This window comes from Hibiscus syriacus, unplaced genomic scaffold (assembly GCF_006381635.1).
Source record: "Hibiscus syriacus cultivar Baekdansim isolate YM2019G1 unplaced genomic scaffold, ASM638163v2 tig00111215_pilon, whole genome shotgun sequence".
Taxonomy (NCBI): domain Eukaryota; kingdom Viridiplantae; phylum Streptophyta; class Magnoliopsida; order Malvales; family Malvaceae; genus Hibiscus; species Hibiscus syriacus.
The window spans coordinates 384509-402933 of record NW_024063023.1 but is presented as its reverse complement, the minus strand read 5'-3'; the positions used below and the strand labels follow the sequence as shown (position 1 = coordinate 402933).

The 18425-nt window shown below is 34.3% G+C and overlaps 1 long non-coding RNA gene and 1 pseudogene across 1 annotated transcript; both read right to left on the bottom strand.

Annotated features, from left to right (window-relative positions):
* Window positions 1-1458: 1458 nt before the first annotated feature.
* LOC120156352 lies at window positions 1459-5309 on the bottom strand (annotated as a pseudogene).
* A 181-nt stretch (window positions 5310-5490) lies between these two features.
* On the bottom strand, window positions 5491-7573 carry LOC120156354. Its single transcript, XR_005519059.1, has 6 exons — window positions 7053-7573; window positions 6673-6982; window positions 6350-6436; window positions 6167-6233; window positions 5854-6059; window positions 5491-5574 (listed from the first exon to the last, which is right to left on the bottom strand). It is a non-coding gene; the product is annotated as an uncharacterized LOC120156354 (long non-coding RNA).
* Between the last annotated feature and the right edge of the window lie 10852 nt (window positions 7574-18425).

The following is an 18425-nucleotide window of genomic DNA, read 5'->3' as shown; positions in this document are numbered from 1 at the left end:
GTTTAGCTCCCCAAAAAGTAATATCCCCATTTAAATGACTAACTATTTGGCAAGACTTTCTACCATAACCATCATCTTACAAACTTCTTTTTTCAGGTTGGAACATGCTAAATATAGATGGCAACGGATTAACTAAAATATATATATTGAAGTCCACTAGGATCAAAGAATCATATTACCTGATTTCCAAATTTACATGTCGGCTGATTTCCAAATTTAGTAGTATGGTTTTCAGGTGTAACTGGGACAATGGCAACGGAATCAAACCGAACATCCAATAAGTAGCATTGGTTGAAGCAGAGGGAACAGCAGTAGTTGGAACAACTGTAACTGATGAGAAATAGAAAGATTAGTTCCAGTTATAGGGGATAAATGCAACAGGTTCAACAGGATTCCAATCTAAGTTAGTCAAAACTTAAATAAGTCACCAAAATATCCTTTTATGTTTTAATTTAAAACTTTCACTAGTATGAAACTAACAGCAAAAGGTTTGGCCCCCTAAAAAGTAATATCCCCATTTAAATGACTAACTATTTGGCAAGACTTTCTACCATGACCATCATCTTACAAACTTCATTTTTCAGGTTTGAACATGCTAAATATAGATGGCAACGGATTAACTAAAATACATATTGAAGTCCACTAGGATCAAAGAATCATATTACCGGATTTCCAAATTTAAATGTCGGGTGATTTCCAAATTCAGTAGCAAGGTTTTCAGGTGTAACTGGGACAATGGCAAATGAATCAGACCGAACATCCAGTAAGTTTGTTTCAGCATTGGTTGAAGCAGAGGGAACAGCAGTAGTTGGAGCAACTGTAATAAATGAGAAATAGAAAGATTAGTTCCAGTTATAGGGTTAAATGCAACAGGGTTCAACAGGATTCCAATCTAAGTTCCTCAAAACTGAAATAAGCACCAAAATAGCCTTTTATGTTTTAATTTAAAACTTTCACTAGTATGAAACTAACAGCAAAAGGTTTAGCTCCCCAAAAAGTAATATCCCCATTAAAATGATTAACTATTTGGCAAGACTTTCTACCATAACCATCATCTTACAAACTTCTTTTTTCAGGTTGGAACATGCTAAATATAGATGGTAATGGATTAACTAAAATATATATTGAAGTATACTAGGATCAAAGAATCATATTACCTGATTTCCAAATTCAGAGCATGGTTTTCAGGTGTAACTGGGGCAATGGCAAATGAATCAGACCGAACATCCAGTAAGTTTGTTTCAGCATTGATTGAAGAAGAACAGTAGTTGGAGCAACTGTAATTGATGAGATATAGAAAGATTAGTTCCAGTTATAGGGGATAAATGCAACAGGGTTCAATAGGATTCCAATCTAAGTTCCTCAAAACTGAAATAAGTCACCAAAATAGCCTTTTATGTTTTAATTTAAAACTTTCACTAGTATGAAACTAACAACAAAAGGTTTAACTCCCCAAAAAGTAATATCCCCATTTAAATGACTAACTATTTGGCAAGACTTTCTACTATAACCGTCATCTTACAAACTTCTTTTTTCAGGTTGGAACATGCTATAACATAGAAATGAACAGCATCTACAAAAACAATGTAATCTTCACCCTTGGTCCACATTGACCTTCATTTAGCGCATTGTTCTGCAGTTACAACAGCATGACAAGTCACACAAAGAGACCTCATATTCTATAGCCTGCATTCACCTGAAATTTTGGATACATCATGAAAACCAACATTAAGCTCAATTTAACAGAACAACAGTAAAACAAGTAGTTGAGAACAAAGAAAAAGTATGTTCATGAACATATACCCCCCATAAACAAGGATAACGTGATCGGCATGTCATGCATTGTCCTCAGAAGGATCACTAACTAGTTCGTCAACCCTGCAGAAGGTTAATTAGGAAATTGGTTCATAGAAAATATTGTGATCTGGAAAGTAATCGTGAATGACTCAACTTATGTGACATTTGCCCACAAAATGTTCAATAGTTGATATGTCTAGGTGATTTCTTTACATGAAAACTTAAATTGTCTTTGCACAATTTTCTACAACAAAGTACTCTGCAGTAATTAGAAAACTATCATCGCTAACTTGTCCTGATTGACATACAAGCTCTTCTGACTTGCATCTTTGGTGCAACTTTGTTTATATACTCCTGTCACCTCTCTAAGGAATAAAGGTTTTAAGTTCTTCACAAGTTTATGGAAGTCTAATTGGCAATTTGTGCAGATGGCATGGTCAAGTTGAAAAAGTTCCAGGAAATTTTGAGTTGTCTCATAAAACATTCTCTTAGAAGGTGAAAGATTGAGATATGGATAAAATGGTTTAGTAAAGAAACATTGTGACCAAACCTAACGGAGGAACTGTTGCTAGTTCTTAGGCTGTACTCTTCGTAGCAACCAATATTACAAAAAAGATCTTCAAAATATTGAAGAATCTTGGCATTTCTCCCGCTGAAGACATAAAGAAAGCCAGTGACAAATGTTATACAGGAAAAGATTAATTAGTTCTTACTCACATGGTTTTTGGCAGAGTTTGCAGAGTGGTTCATCAGTCTTTCTCCTTTTTACTTTAACTACGCCGTAGATGGACCTTTTAGCAGACAACATTGGGAGGTAAAGAAACATTTATCTTACAAAAAGGTGTAGTACGTCGCTTGCTCCCACCTTTCAGCAGTCCCTGCAATAGAATTACAAAGGAACACCTTAAGTCATTCTTAATAAAAGAAAGAAGATATCCCATAGCATAATACATGTTATTCTTACATACTCCATATTCTTGTTAATGATTTCCTTCAAGTAGCATAACTAAGCTGACAGAGAGAGTTGCAAAGGCTTTCCACGTAATTTTCTTTGTTGGGTTTCAGTTTATTCCATTCAAGGCTAAATGTGCATGCCTAGATGCTGGGTTGTCCATAAAATATTTGCAAATTGTCTTTATTATCACAAGCAAGAGCATTTTCTATTGCAAATTGTCTTTGTTATCACAACTAAGAGCATTTTCTAACTCGATTTCCTCTTGTTGAAAATTCTCAAACAGTTGCACCGGTCTCAAATCTTTCCCTGCGATGCCAGAATACAGGTGGATTCTTCCAATATATTGGCTTACCTACACATTACAAGTACAATATCAATGTTTCAGACAAGAAACCCACCAGATAATTATTTTACAACCGTTTAAATTGCTGGTCACTAACTATTCCATCATTGTTGAAACCTAGATTAAGCCATCTATTTGAGAGAAGAGGGAAAATTTTCAAATGATGTTTTTATCTCTATAAAGAGATAAGTTCTCTTAGAGAATTAAGGATGCATGTGGGTGAAGGACTAATAGCAAGGTATATAAATCTAAGAGAATTTCAATGAAAATGCATAACCCAGGAAGATTTGACTGTCGTTGATATATGCAGACTGATATTAGCAGCCAACTACTTATCATCTTAATTGCTTTCTGGGCTGATTTTAGAAACTAATTTGTAAGTCCAGGTTGGTTTGCTTCCTTGTTTGACATGGACATTGGGACAGCTATAATTATTCTCCGTTTTCTGAAAATCCTATAATTTCTATAAAATAAATTCTGAAAAGAATTCTATCAAATAACTTTGTGCTACCATAAAATCTGTGAAATTAAAAGGAAATGAGTCACCAAGTTAATGTCTGTCTACAATTCTACCACAACTAGAAAGTTTTGCTTAATGCAAAAAAAAAAAAGAAGAAAGAAAGTAGAATCTACAATCAGGTAAAGATTGTTTACCTCAAACCGCAGACAAACAAATTGAATAGAAAATTCAGTCTGATGGCTGCACCGGTGCACCATCATCTGCTGTGATTTCTTGTCCCTGCATTAACATCAAAATTAAAATAGTTATTTTTAAGAAAAAATCTAAAGGACAGAATCGTTTTGCTGTATTGAGAGAAATTTTCCGTTAGATACCTTTGGCACTGGATCATAATCTTCGCTTCCGTTATCAATTTTAAGAGCAGATATGTCACAAATTCCAATATCATCTGCAAAAGGATGCAACTCTTTTTCATCTCTCATGGAATTAGGATTTTGGTTTTTTAGATCAAGAAACACACCACCATATAGGCATGATTAGCTTGTAACAAAGAGGAAAATTGCTCAAAAATGAACCAGTGAGGGGGACGGCACAAATTCCCTTGATCAGGAAAATAGAAGTAGCAAATGTATCAGAAAGGGTCAGATTAGCTGACATGTAGTTATTTTCTTCATGTTCTTGGTCAGGGAAAGCTCAAGTATGCAGGTTAACATAATCTTCGCTTCTGTTATCAATTTAAAGAGCGGATATGTCACAAATTCTAATATCATCTGCAGAAGTATGCAATTCTTTTTCGTCTCTCATGGAATTAGGCTTTTGGTTTTTTAGATCAAGAAACACACCACCCCATATAGCAACAGAAGGCATGATTAGCTTGTAACAAAGAGGAAAATTGCTCAAAAGTGAACCAGTGAGGGGGAAGGCACTAATTACCTTGATCAGAAAAATAGAAGCAGCAAATGTATCAGAAAGGGTTAGGTTAGCTGACATGTAGTTATTTTCTTCATGTGCTTGGTCAGGGGAAGCTCAAGTATGCAGGTTAACCATTCCAGTGAAGCTCCTTCTAATTTTACATCTTTATGACTGTAGCTGTCACCAGTTAGATTGATTGTGCCAGAGCTGTCATTCATTTCAGCAGTGACATCAGAAAAAGCTTCGGAAGGATGGGAACATTCAGGGTCTTGTAGCTGGCTAGTCCAGTGAAAAATTTCTAGGAGAATCTTTCATCAAAATTTTATGCTTACCATTTACATCAGGTGTTACCATATAAGAAATGCCTTCAAACTACCAAAACCAGAAGAATAAAGTTTGATCTTTTACCAAAAAAAATAATGAAACCATATGATGCCGCTAAACAAAACAAACCACCAATAAGTAATGTATTTTACCAAATATTGCATATCATGGTCGGAATGGAAATATTAAAATATTACTATGCAACATGCTGGTCAGGTTAAGTTCTCAAAACAAATTCAGCTCTGGCAAAGACTGCAAGCAACACAGATTAATAACCATCTGCAGTATAATATTAATAGGATTTAACTGTGCTAGGCTAAAGCATTATGATGCAATTTACTGCATCCAACAAATATCAATAGCCACCATGTGCTTCACATGCAAAAGCAGTCGAAACAAAAATCATATAATCCTGATATCTCCTTACCATAGACTGAAATTTGAAGAAAAATTCTGCTATAATATATGCACACCTTTGCACAAAAAATGTAAATGTTGACCGCAGTTGTCTGCCTTCACCTGTGAGCTCTATCCTCAGCCTGTAAGAGACATGGAAGGAGAAGTAAGTCAACTTATCAAACTTGAGCAAGGTTGACTTGTGACTTGGCTTAAGAACATTAACCTGATGGTCAACCATAAACGATCATATATAGTAACAAAAAAAACCAAGTCATATAAAAAGAGGTTAAAACCATCTAACTCACTGTTGTAGCACCTATTGTAACCTCGAAAAGATATAAGTATATCTTCCCCATTAAGCGAGCCTACAACCAGACTTAAACCCTACAATAAAGACAATTAGATAGAAACTTTGTATCAATCGATGACACCAAAAGTTGTCTCCTATTTATAAAGCCAGTGAAATTAATTGATGAGAATAAACATAATTTTTTTTGTAAGAATTGGAGGTCTCTTTAAAAAACCCCTTCATAATTGTCAAAAAACTTAAAGAGGTTTAACGAAAAAAGCGGAAGGGGGAAAAGAGTACCTCAAGTATTATTGAAAAAAGGGTTTTAGATAAGCCCTAGGATTACAAAATAGAAGATAAAACCACACCACTACCTATTTCTGAGACAAACAGATTCGACCATCTTACTCACTAGAACTAACCAATCCCCATTTTTGCTAACTCGTCCACCTCCCAATCCACACTTCTTTGAATGAAACAAATTAGGTCCTCATTACACCTAACAGACTCAATTACTTTGACAATACACTCAAAACTTGAGGGACACGCCAAGGGGTCCTTAATCCACTCTAGAGCCATCCTGCAATCACATGAGAACAAACATAATGAACAAGTCACCAAAGATTCAGTCAAATGATCATAATATATAGAGAATTACAACAAAAAACGTAGAGAGTGAGAGTCTACTTTATTTATTGGCATCTATCTTACGCTCCTTGGTCCAAATTGAGAAGTTTAAGCCATTGTAACAGTACTGGCACAATCAAACCAATACACATATGATGCGTATTACAAAAAAAGATTTTCCACATGCCACATGTATTATGTAACCATTTTACGGACAACAAGCATTTGTAAAATGTAAAATACCTCACTAGCAAGAGGAACACATCCTTCAACTGATGTCACAAGACCAGGCTACGGTTGACATGTTAAGCACTACAGTTTCGGATGCCCCTGGAAGAAGAGAGTAGTACAAGCAATGAGGATCAGGGAGCAGTAATAAAAAATAAGCTTTTTCAAACAATCAACAAATCCCACCAAAGAATTTTCTTATCATCATATAAAAGGGAGACACTTGGCAGTATAATTATAAACTATAGTAACTCCAAACTAAGCATATAATGGGAAAATCATCCAAGGAACAATTAATAATAGTAATCTTCTATTTGATTTCGAAGTAAGACATTTACCACTTTAATTGTCTGCACGACAAACAATAAACCAATTCTCCCCAATGGTCACACCTGCATGACCAGCCCTTGGCTTATGTTCCTTGATGGGTTATAGCAAAATGACTTATGTCCATTGAACATATGGATTCGCATTAGGCTGAGAGGGTTGGCCGCAGAAACTAGAACCGGGTTTTGGCAGTTGACTATATGGATTAGAACTTGGCTGCACAGTGTGACCATACACATTAACCCTCGACAGTGTGGGTCGTAGCAACCAATATTACAAAATGGATCCTCAAAATATTGAGAAATCTTGGCATTTCTCCCCCTGAAAACATAAAAAAACCCAGTGACATATGTGACAAATGGTATACAGGAAAAGAGTAATTAGTTCTTACTCGCATGGTTTTTGGCAGAGTTTGCAAAGTAGTTCATCAGTCAAGGTCCAACCATGAGTACACTCTTTCTCCTTTTTACTTTAAGAGGGACCTTTTTCCAGACAACATTGGCAGGTAAAGAAACATATTTATCTCACAACATTGGTTATGATTATTATTGCTAGCAGTAGGAAAAGCCCTGTCATAGCTACTACAGAAGTTTGGCCAACCCTATCAACAAAAAATTTCAGTATGCGACATCAAGCAAAGCAAAATTGCAAGTAACATGTATCTGAAAAGAAATATCTTTCATCATGGGTAGGAATCCGAATCCCACTTAGTGCTTCTGCATAACTAGGTGCACTATTATACATCAGGAAGCTAAAAGTTAGCCAAAAACAGAACCTAATTAAGAGAAAAAATAATATGGATGAATGGATAATGAACATGTGTCATGTAATTCACCAGAAAGGAATATATCATATTACCTCCTATACACAGTAGACGACCGTGGCTCAAATACCACCACCAACTTAGACAGATTTAACTTACAATTTCTAGAGCTCCCTTAAAATCTATTTCTTTATTTGGCTGGTCATATATATATATATATATATATATATATGAATGATACTACATTGAACCATGATTTCATTTAGAAAGAACAAAAGTTTCCACTTGCTTGCCACTGTGAACTCTTTCACCCGATCCTTAATGCATGTGTCTATGTAATTAATGCATGACCTGACAGCCAAACACAAACCCTAAGAAAATGTCTGATGATGTTTCTTTTCTTCAATAAAAAAACTATTTAAATTGGAGTATAAGAAATTGGATTTAACCCATGCAAGAATTTGCTTTATGTTTCATTTTTTTTCTTTTAATTCTTGAGCAAACAGAACAGAGCAACATAATGATTCAGACGTACCATATATACTTATGCTAGCGTAGAATATGCCAGGAGCAATCTCTTATATCGCTGCAGTAAATCATTTTCCCTCATTTGGAGTTGACAATTCTAGAGGCAAAAACTGAGAGTTTGTTGATGGAGGTTGAACACTAAACATGCTAGTTGCGAAGTAAGCCTTGCCAGAGAGTACGGGACCAAAATTGCCAAAAATATTCTTACACAGCATCAAATTCATCCCAGGTCGGTTTCGAGGTCAAGTTTATGTAGATCATTCCAGTGCGTTTGCTTTGCATCCTGCCAACCAAATATTGCTAAGATTGTTCTGACGAGGGTTACAAACTGACCACCGCGAGCCACCTGCAATACACTGAAATTAAGGTGAAAAACTCCTAACTATTGGCAAAGAATTTTCATAAAAAATACTACCATAAAGGGGCAGAAAACTATATAAACACACATATGCAGTCCACATTCTTGCTTCACAAGGTTTACCTCCTGCCTTTGTTCAAGCATACCAATATGTCTGTAAATTTTCAGCTAAACATTGTCTTTCAATCAAGATTCTATTATTTAGTTTTCAGTTTCTTATATAACTTATTCGATTGAGCGAGAAACGGTAATTGGCATTAAAAAAATCCAAAAGCTGGTCTATTTTTTTGTGAATACCACAACAACCATGAACCTGCTAGTTTCTAAATATAGTTCTGTAATTTTTTCTAGTTGGTAAAAGGGAAAGAAAAATAGTTAACCGATAGAAAAGACAAATACTGATGCTTTTCCACAAGGTTTCAACATTGACCATGTGCCGGTTTGCATATCAAATGTTTTCACTGCCATAAGAATACAGAACAGTAGAATTAGAAACAAGGGAAAGATGCAGAAAAAATAGTTTCAAATTTTCAAATAGTTATAAGGGGAAAGAACAAGTAGTCTGGATAGTTTCAGAAGGATCCTTTGAAAGGCCAGCAATTGAAAGGAACTTGTTCTCCCAAGGTATCTATCAGGAAAATAGAAGAGAGGGAGGGAGAGAATTAAATAATATAACTACAGAAAGACAACCGGAGCGAATTCAAGAACTTTGAGCAAACAACGATAAAGAAGCGATAAAAATAATTTGTTTTTCAATATTCCATTTGTATAAAAACAATTTTGAAATGAAGTAGAAAATTCAAATAACAAAATTCAATAAAGCAATAAAAATATGGAAGGATAGACTCAAATAACAAAACAGCAGCTAATGCAGTAGAAAATTCAATAAAGCACATACTAGTAAAGGGAGTTGGGACTTTTTAAACTCAAAATGGTATTTAATTCACTGAAAATAAAAATTTGATTGACAACTTTAAGACGATGGATCTAAAACAAAATATCAAAATCCCTAACAAAAACCATATAGATCCACGAGTTTAAGAGGACAGATCTAAAACAAGTCGTCGTTTATTTCAAACCCTCTCAAATTCAATCTACGCTCTTTTAACAAAAAGATTTAGCCCTGTGATTTTAAAATTTTATTTCGGTTCCGATTACAAATTTCTTCTAACTTACTGATTCTCGTAGCTGACGATCAATACTTCTAACATAAATTCATAGCCAAACTTGAATTCTTTCAAAAACCCAAACCACATAGACAGCCAAATAAATCCATCGATTTCCCTTTATTTCATAACCAAAATGTTTAGAGCCCTAGCAGACGCAGAAAACTACGTCTCCAAAGAAAACCCAAGAAAAAATGCAACAAATCAGAAAAGAAAACGGAACCCGAAGGTCTATTAGGCAGAGTGCTCGGGTTAAATGTTATGCGATTCGTGATGGCGGACGACTTGGCAAAAGGGTTTCCACTGAAACTCCTTCTGGTTCGGACCAATCTCCGGTTTTGACTTGGTATCTTCCATGGCTAGGCTTTACACATTGTAGAATGAATCAGAATATCGAACTGGCTCATTTAATTAACATAAGCATCACACTTTTGAGGTACTAACTACAAGTAGCAATGTCAAAGCTTGTTGCTTTATAAGTGGAAAAGGCATAGGACCCTGCAGCTGCTACTTGCTGGTAAGCCTCCGTGGAAAATAACTTTATAAAAATATTTTAAACAACAATAGAATAATTTAAATTAATTTAATTTAAGAATATATTAATATAATTTAAATTAATATTGAATATATTACATACCACAGATTTCGAGTCTCGAGTGTTCTCCTTGCCATGATCAGGCAAAGAAGCTAGACTTTCTCAACTAGTGGAATGGCTTCGAGGAAAATCTGGAAATTAATAAAAACAAACAAAGAACAGTACGTCAGAACCATAACTAGCACTGTTTGCTTCCTAAAAATCTCGATTGCAACTCCTCTAACTATGATTCTTTCTAACTTCCTATTAGAACTCAATTCAATTTGAAACAGCTCTCATAGTTCAAAATGTGTATTTTCTAAACATGCAGTGACCCCTTGGTTAGATGGGAAAACTGCAATCTCAATCCATCCCAATATCAAAATTTAAAACTTTAAGCCCTTCTTGTAACTCTCCTTGTTAACATGGAAAATTTGTAATTTTAGACCCTCTCAAAATTTAAAATCTTTTTAACAAAAAGATCTGACCCTGCGATTTTATAATTTTATTTCGGTTCCAAATACAAATTTCTTCTAACTACTGATTCTCATAGCTGACAATAAATATTTCTAACAAAAATTCATAGCCAAACTTGAATTCCTTCAAAAACCCAAACCACAGAGACAGCCAAATAATGCATCGATTTCCCTTTATTTCATACCCAAAATGTTTAGAGCCCTAGCATACGCAGAAAACTACTTCTCCAAAGAAAACCCAAGAAAGAAAGCAATAAATCAGAAAAGAAAACGGGACCTGAAGGTCTATTAGCCCTGCGATTCGTGACGACGGACGACTTGGCAAAAGGGTTTCCACTGAAACTCCTTCTTCTGGTTCGCACCAATCTCTGGTTTCGACTCGCTATCTTCCATGGCTAGGCTTTTCGCATTGTAGAATGAAACAGAATATCGTCCAAGATTTGTTTTCTTGGTGATGTGTTATCTTCGAAGCGGCAGATATCGTCGGCGACATGAAATTCTTCTTACCTCTGCATCGATTTCTTTTTATTTCATACCCAAAATGTTTAGACCCCTAACCCTAACAAACACAAATAATTACATCTCTAAAGAAACCCCAAGATAGAAAGCAAAAAACCTGAAAAAGAAAACGAACAGACTTTTATAAAAAATAATGTAACCGCCAGCTTTTATTTTTAAAAGAAAAGACTTTGGGATTTCGACCGTTGGCTTAGGATAAAATCATTGGCGGCGCCTAAATTATTATTTTTATTTTGTTTTGGTGTCTAAATTTTATTTTTTTTTAAATTATATTTAATGTTTAGTTTAATTTTTAGTTTAGTACATCACCTTTAAAAAACTAACAGAACTGCTAACATTATATTTTTATTTTCTATTGATAATGTGGCATTACTTTATGGTGACATATCGACACTGTTAAGTTTTTAACGAAGAATACCAAAATGAAACATAAACTAAACCTTAGGTATGCTTTTGAAAAAAATAAAGTATGTGTATCCCAACTATCACTTTTGTTCTATTTTGGTCACCTATTATTTTTTTCAAAATTATACATAATGTTACATTTTTGTTTTATTTTGATGACACGACATTATCTTAGGGTGACATATCAAAATCAATGTTACATTTTTAATGATGAGTGGTAATGAAACTAAAACTAAACTCTAAGTATGATTTTTTTTAAAAAATCATACTTAGGTGATTTAAAAAAAGTAAACTATTAGTTTTTTTTCTCTCGTTTTAACGCCTAAACTTTTAAAACTATACCCGACGTTTATTTTTTTTGATTCATTTTAATATCTCGTTGTTAAAACCTTAACGGAACTGCAACACATTATATTTTTACGAGTAAATTACATCATTCGTCACTTAACTATATTTTCACTCTTATGTTGGTCACTAAAATTTAAAAAAATTAAATTTAACTACTCAACTTTCAAATTATTAATGTTTTAATCACTCTAATTTATTTCATTAATACTTTTGCGGCATGACATTGTTATTATTATTTTTATTAATATATAATTAAAATTAAATTAAATTAAATTCAAAAGTTAAAGTGATTAAATTAGAAGTAATTTAAAAGTTAATTCATTAAATTAAAAGAACTTTAGTGACCAAAATAGGAGTGAGAACATTGTTGAGTGAGGAATGATGTAATTTACCCATAAAAAAGTGTTATGTTGTAACAGTATCGCTAAGTTTTTAACAGCGAGATACCAAAACAAAACAAAAATAAATGTTAAGTATGATTTTAAAACAAATGAAAGTTTAAGTACCAAAACAAAACAAAACTAATAATTTAAGTACGAAACATATAACTTGCTCATATTTAATTATATTACTCATTTTCTATGTTACACCTAATTATTTATAATTTTCAAATTCTTTTTTTAGAAGTTAATGCATGCTTAATCTCCTTTGGATCCATTACTTCTAAAATGTTATAATAATAAGATGATTCTTGTGTACTCAACAAGGGACGATGAACACCAATAATGATGAGCATCCATAAATTAAATTATAAAATGATAAAATTATAAGGTACTTAATATATAATTATATTTTAGTTAAAAATGTAATTGTGATTTTAAATAAATCACAATTTTTAATTAAATTGTTTTTCAATAACTTTTTGTATAATTAGTGCAAATAGAAATCTCTAATTACAAAACCCTATTTTTTAAAAGCAATGGTTTTCTCATCATCGTCACTGTTGTCGGTTTCGTCTTCATCTTTCGATTGAATCATTGTTTTTTATCCTTCTGGTTGTGGATGTCATTCACCGCCGTTTGCGCAACCAACCCATTGAGATAAAAAAGAATAATTTTATTTTGTTTCAAACTTGGTGTTTCGTCCAAGCCGTCATCGGAGGGTGGTGGCTAATTTGTTGTCGATGCCTTCACCGACAGTGGTCGTGGTTGTCGGTGTGGGAGTTCTCCCTCTCATTATTTTTCTCCAATCCTAAATTTACTAAACCCTAACCCTAATTTTAAATTTCCTCCAATTGTATAACCCGAATTCTTTAATTATTTTCTAAGATTCCCTTCCTAGAACCCCAATTAGAACAATTTCACCTTAATTTTTATGTTGAAACCGTTTTTTCAATCCAATTCCCGATTCATGTTTTTCAAATCATGAAGGGAGTATCGATACACACTGCTAGTGTACCGATACTCGAGCAACCATGTATAGGTACTTGAAGTGTATCAGTACAATAATTCTTTACTATTTTTCTGAATATCTTTTCGTGTACCGATACCCTCATGTAGAGTATCGATATGGTACGATTGATTCATTTGGTTAGGCCTTATACTTTTTTTTATGTAGATGATGGATCTCAAATAAGATAGCAGTTAGTATGTAACAAATTAACTTTTGGATGAATTACATACCGGATATAAGCAACATGTGTTGGCTAAACCATTTCATGGTTATGTACAACGTGGAATTTTATAATTTTTCAATATTGAAAACATTCATATAATTTGAATCTAATAAATGCTCCACGACCAACTCAGATGTTCAGTTTTTTGACACGTTTTCTGTTTCGAAGGTTATTCCACCTATTCTCTCTATATCTCTCCTTACGACACACCATTTTCTTTGCAATTATGTGACTGCCATTTCGACTTTTCACTGCTTGGTTGACTCGAACTCCAAAACCTTTCACCTTTGCATAGTTATGATAAAATTTAACGCAATCATCTAAAGTCTTCCACTTCAACAAATTCATATCATTCTCATTGTAATCTTTTAATTCCTTTCCAATCTTATCTCATATGTGTTCATCAATGAATTTGTCGATTGTCTTCTCATCATATATATGATTGTCATAATCAATTGGATTATCAGTTTTTTCTTCTTCAGTATGAGTTTCACAATCTAATTCACTGTTGCATCCATCTTTATCCTGATTAACACCATCCAACTCTGTAATTTGAATTTGTTTTATCTTTATTATCAACCATCTCGAAAAAATCTTTATCTGCACAGACATAATCAAAACCAACATTATTATAATGGTTAATGGCATCAAACCTGTATTTTAAAGAGCCGAACCAAACGAATCAAGCATATTGTACTGATATTGTACATGAGTGTATCAGTACAAGAAGAGGTGTTTAGAAAAACAATAAATAATTAAAGGTACCAATACACCACATGTATCGATACATGGTTACTTGGGTACCCATACACTAACAGTGTTTATCGGTACACCCTTCACGGTTTGAAAATCAGGAATCATGAATTGGATTAAAAAATGATTTCAACGTAAAAACTAAGGTGAAATTATTCGAATTGGGGTTCTAGAAAGGGAACTTTGGAGATCAATTAAAGAATTTGGGTTATATAATTAGAGGAATTTTTAAATTAGGGTTAAGGTTCGGGTTTAAAAAATTTAGGATTGGGAAAAAACAATGAGAAGGGGAACTCCCACATTGATAACCATGACCAGTGTCGGTGAAGGCGCCGATAGTCGGTCAACCACCACCCTCCGATGACGGCTTGGACGAAACACCAAGTTAGAATCAAAATAAAATTATTTTAGCTTACCTCAATGGGTTGGTTGCGCAAACGGTGATGAACGACGTCCACGTCATGAGGGATGAATGGCAACGATTTAATCGAAGGAGGAAGACAAAATCAGTTGCAGCAGAAGTGACGGCGATAATGATGATGAGAAAATTACAGCTTTTAAAAAATTAGGCTTTGTAATTAGGGATTACTATTTGAACTAATTATACAAAAAAACTATATTAAAACAATTTAATTAAAATTGAGATTTATTTAAAATTACAATTACATTTTTAACTAAAATATAATTATATGTTACGTACCTTATAATTTTATCGTTTTACAATTTAATTTTGTCACACCCCAAAATAGTGTCTAAAATTCTCTTAAAAAATTTTGATGACTAAAGAATTTTAATTAAATTTGGGGACCTAAGTGAAATTTTGATTAAATTTTGATTTAAATTTAGAAAGTAACTAAAGATAGAGGACCTATAGTGTGATTTTGCTATTTTAGGGTTTATTTAACCCAAAACAAGGAAAATTTAATTTAATTGTTTTATCTCTCTTTAATATTTTCCTCTTTTAGAAACAAATCTGTGATCGTCGATCGTTGTTCCGTTTTCGACACTCCCGCACCATCGTGATCCTTGCGTCGTCCCGAGTCCATCAGTGTCCTTCTTTTCTCCGTTGTCGCCAAGGTGTAAAGGGGTGAGGAGTATCAAGTTTCTGACATTTTGAAATCGAGCTCTCTGTTGTTCACCATTGTGAACCGAGTTTGATAAGTGTCTCAAAACCCCTTAAAACGCACTATAATTTTTTTAGAATTTTTCCGACCCCTTACAGCCCCTCACGCTCTGTCTTTGCGCTTGGGGAAAGTCCACCACCTAGTGGACTGCTTAGAAATGGGTCGATCTGACCTGACCCGTTTTCGACCCGACCCGACCCACTAATCCAACCCGACCTGGTCCGACAGTTGATCGTTAACTTTGACCAAAAAGTTAAAATTTTTGAAAAGTCATATTTTATGTTTTTTGACGTCATGAGTCCGATTCTGAAGTTCGTTTTGCCAAATTCTGATTTGAAAACCCCGAATCGAGCTTGTTAACCAAAAAATGCTTAGTATTTTTAGCATTTTCGCTTATTTATTTGAAATTTGGTTATGGAATTGATCCAAGAAGATATTTTTATAAAGGTAATCATGTTTCACCTTACCGAGGGTCAGTTAGGTCCAGTGTTTCCCGTCGCTTTAGACCCGCTTGATCCGCGTTCTATGAGAGCTACCCATAGGTTTCTATAAATTATTTAAATAAAGGTTAATATTATTCATATTATGATTCCAATATGTATTTTCTGATTCGTAGGATCTTGCACTGCCGCTGATCGTGTAGACAGAATCAATAGTAGGTTTCCCTATCAGACTACTTAGATCAATACAAGTGTGTTTGCTGTTGGTGTTACATTACTATTTTCAACTATCTGTCTAAACTGTTTGAGATTTCTGATAATACTGAATATTTTTACGACACAATACCTGATTTCTAAACACATTTTATCTGATATCTGATTTATTGTATATTTCTGATATGATCTCTGGATTATAGTATTTTCGTATCTGATTTCTAAAAATGAAATATTTTTATGTTTTAATGGATTAAACTACCATTTTCATTCGACTACATGCATGTTATTTATGTCATTGGGGGTTTTATTGGAGGAAGTATCTCAGGCCTAGTCTATAACTTGTAAGACCTTACCGCTTTCCGCAGGCTCCTCGGCTTTGTGCTCACGGTAAGTCCTTACTGCAGGCTCATCTGCTTTATGCACAGGATAAGACCTCAGTGCAGGCTCCTCGACTTTGTGCTTAGGGTAAGTCCTTACTACAGGCTCCTCTGCTTTATGCACAAGGAAAGTCCTTACTGGTGTACATGTGGGTGTATGGTTCTGGGAAACTTACACATTCTGGGGAACCGTAAGGAGCACACTGAGCTTTTTAGCTAATTTCGTAAATTTTAACATTTTCAGATAATAGCAGACTAGGCTAGCATACTTGGCATCAGGAGGACTGAGTTCTCTTAATTTTGTACCACTGTATATTTCTATATACATTCTGTTTTATTTTGGTGAAATGTGTTTTGCTACAGTCTTGATATATCTTTATTTTGTTCCGTAAATATTTTATACGGTTTTTGCAGTATTTTAATATGTATATATTTTATGCAGTTTTTTGATATATGTATACATATATGTTTATCTATGAATTTAAACGTTGTTTTCAATATGAAAAAAAATTTGAATGTGATATGTGACGGCCTAAATTAGGTCTAACTTCCAGGCTAGGTCTAGGGGACTACACTTGGTGGTATCAGAGTTTTCGGTTTTAAATACTTGGATTGTGAATGAGTTCAAAAATTCAGATTTTCAAGATATTTTTCAAAAAAAAATTGTGTCATCTTATTTATGAGTTTAAATATTTGAAATCCTGATGCTAGTATGATTTGGGTTCAAAATCTTTCTGTAGACCCTTGCAGATTTACTCAATTAGTTCGACCAGAGGTCGTAGGCCAGGCCGTGGCCGTGGTCAAGGGCAAGTGACTCGACCTTCTGTTACAATAGACGATCCCATATCACCTCGAGATTCTTCTGTCCCGCATATAGATCCATCTATTTATAGGGATGGCCCGGTTACTCCTACGAGAGACCCTCCTATCACTGAAGACGATGACACTGATATGGATTAGGACTCCATTAATATAGTTGTCTTTTGTATGTTCAGGAGAGCTGCTACAGTCTCTGGCAATATGTCTGCTGTTGAGATTTCGAAGTCTTGGGTAGCTGCTAGAGTAGTTCAGTTTTTATGAGTATTAATATCCCGGTTGAGAATATTAAGAGTTTGGTGACAGTTCAAAGTCCTGTAGGTCAATCCATATAGTTAGATCATTTTTTAGAGGGTGTCCTATAGAGATCCATGGGGAGATCTTTCTGGTCGACCTGATGGAGTTACCTTTAGAGGAGTTTGACTTGATTTTTTACATGGATTGATTGAACAAGCATCGAGTTAATCTCTATTGTGAGACTAAAAGAGATATTCTGATGACTATGGATAACCAAAAGATTGTGATGATCAGGAAACGTCGTGGATTCTTGACGAATGTTGTATCGGGATTGGTAGCTGAGAGGATGATCAAGAAGCGTTCTGAGGCGTTTCTTGCTTATATTCTGGACACTAGGAGTTCCTGATCTGATATTGAATGCATCTCGATTGTTAAGGAATTTCCCGATGTTTTTCCTAAAGAGTTGCCTAGATTGCCGCCGGATAGAGAAGTTGAGTTTGAGATTGTAGTCTATTCCGGTTTCATTATGGTTTTGATGGCTCTTTACCGTATGGCCCTAAAGGAGTTTAAGAAACTGAAAGTCCAACTCCAAGAGTTACTGGATAGAGGATTTATTCGACTCAGTGTATCATCGTGGGGATCCCCAGTTCTCTTTTTCAAGAAGAAAGATGGGACATTGAGACTCTGTATTGATTATAGGAAACTAAACAAGCTCACAGTTAAAAACAAATATCCTCTACCCAGGATCGATTATCTGTTTAACTAATTTCAAGGGGCTTTTATCTTTTCGAAGATAGACTTGAGGTCTGGTTATTACCAACTCAAGGTGAAAGATTATAATATCCTAAAGACTGTTTTCCGTACTCAGTATGGGCATTAGGAGTTTTTAGTGATGTAGTTCGGGTTAACTAATGCCCCTGATGGTTTTATGGATTTAATGAATCGAGTGTTTCGACCCTATCTAAACCATTTTGTAGTTGTGTTCATCGATGACATATTGGTGTATTCTCGAACTGAATCAGAACATGATGATCATTTAAGGATTGTTC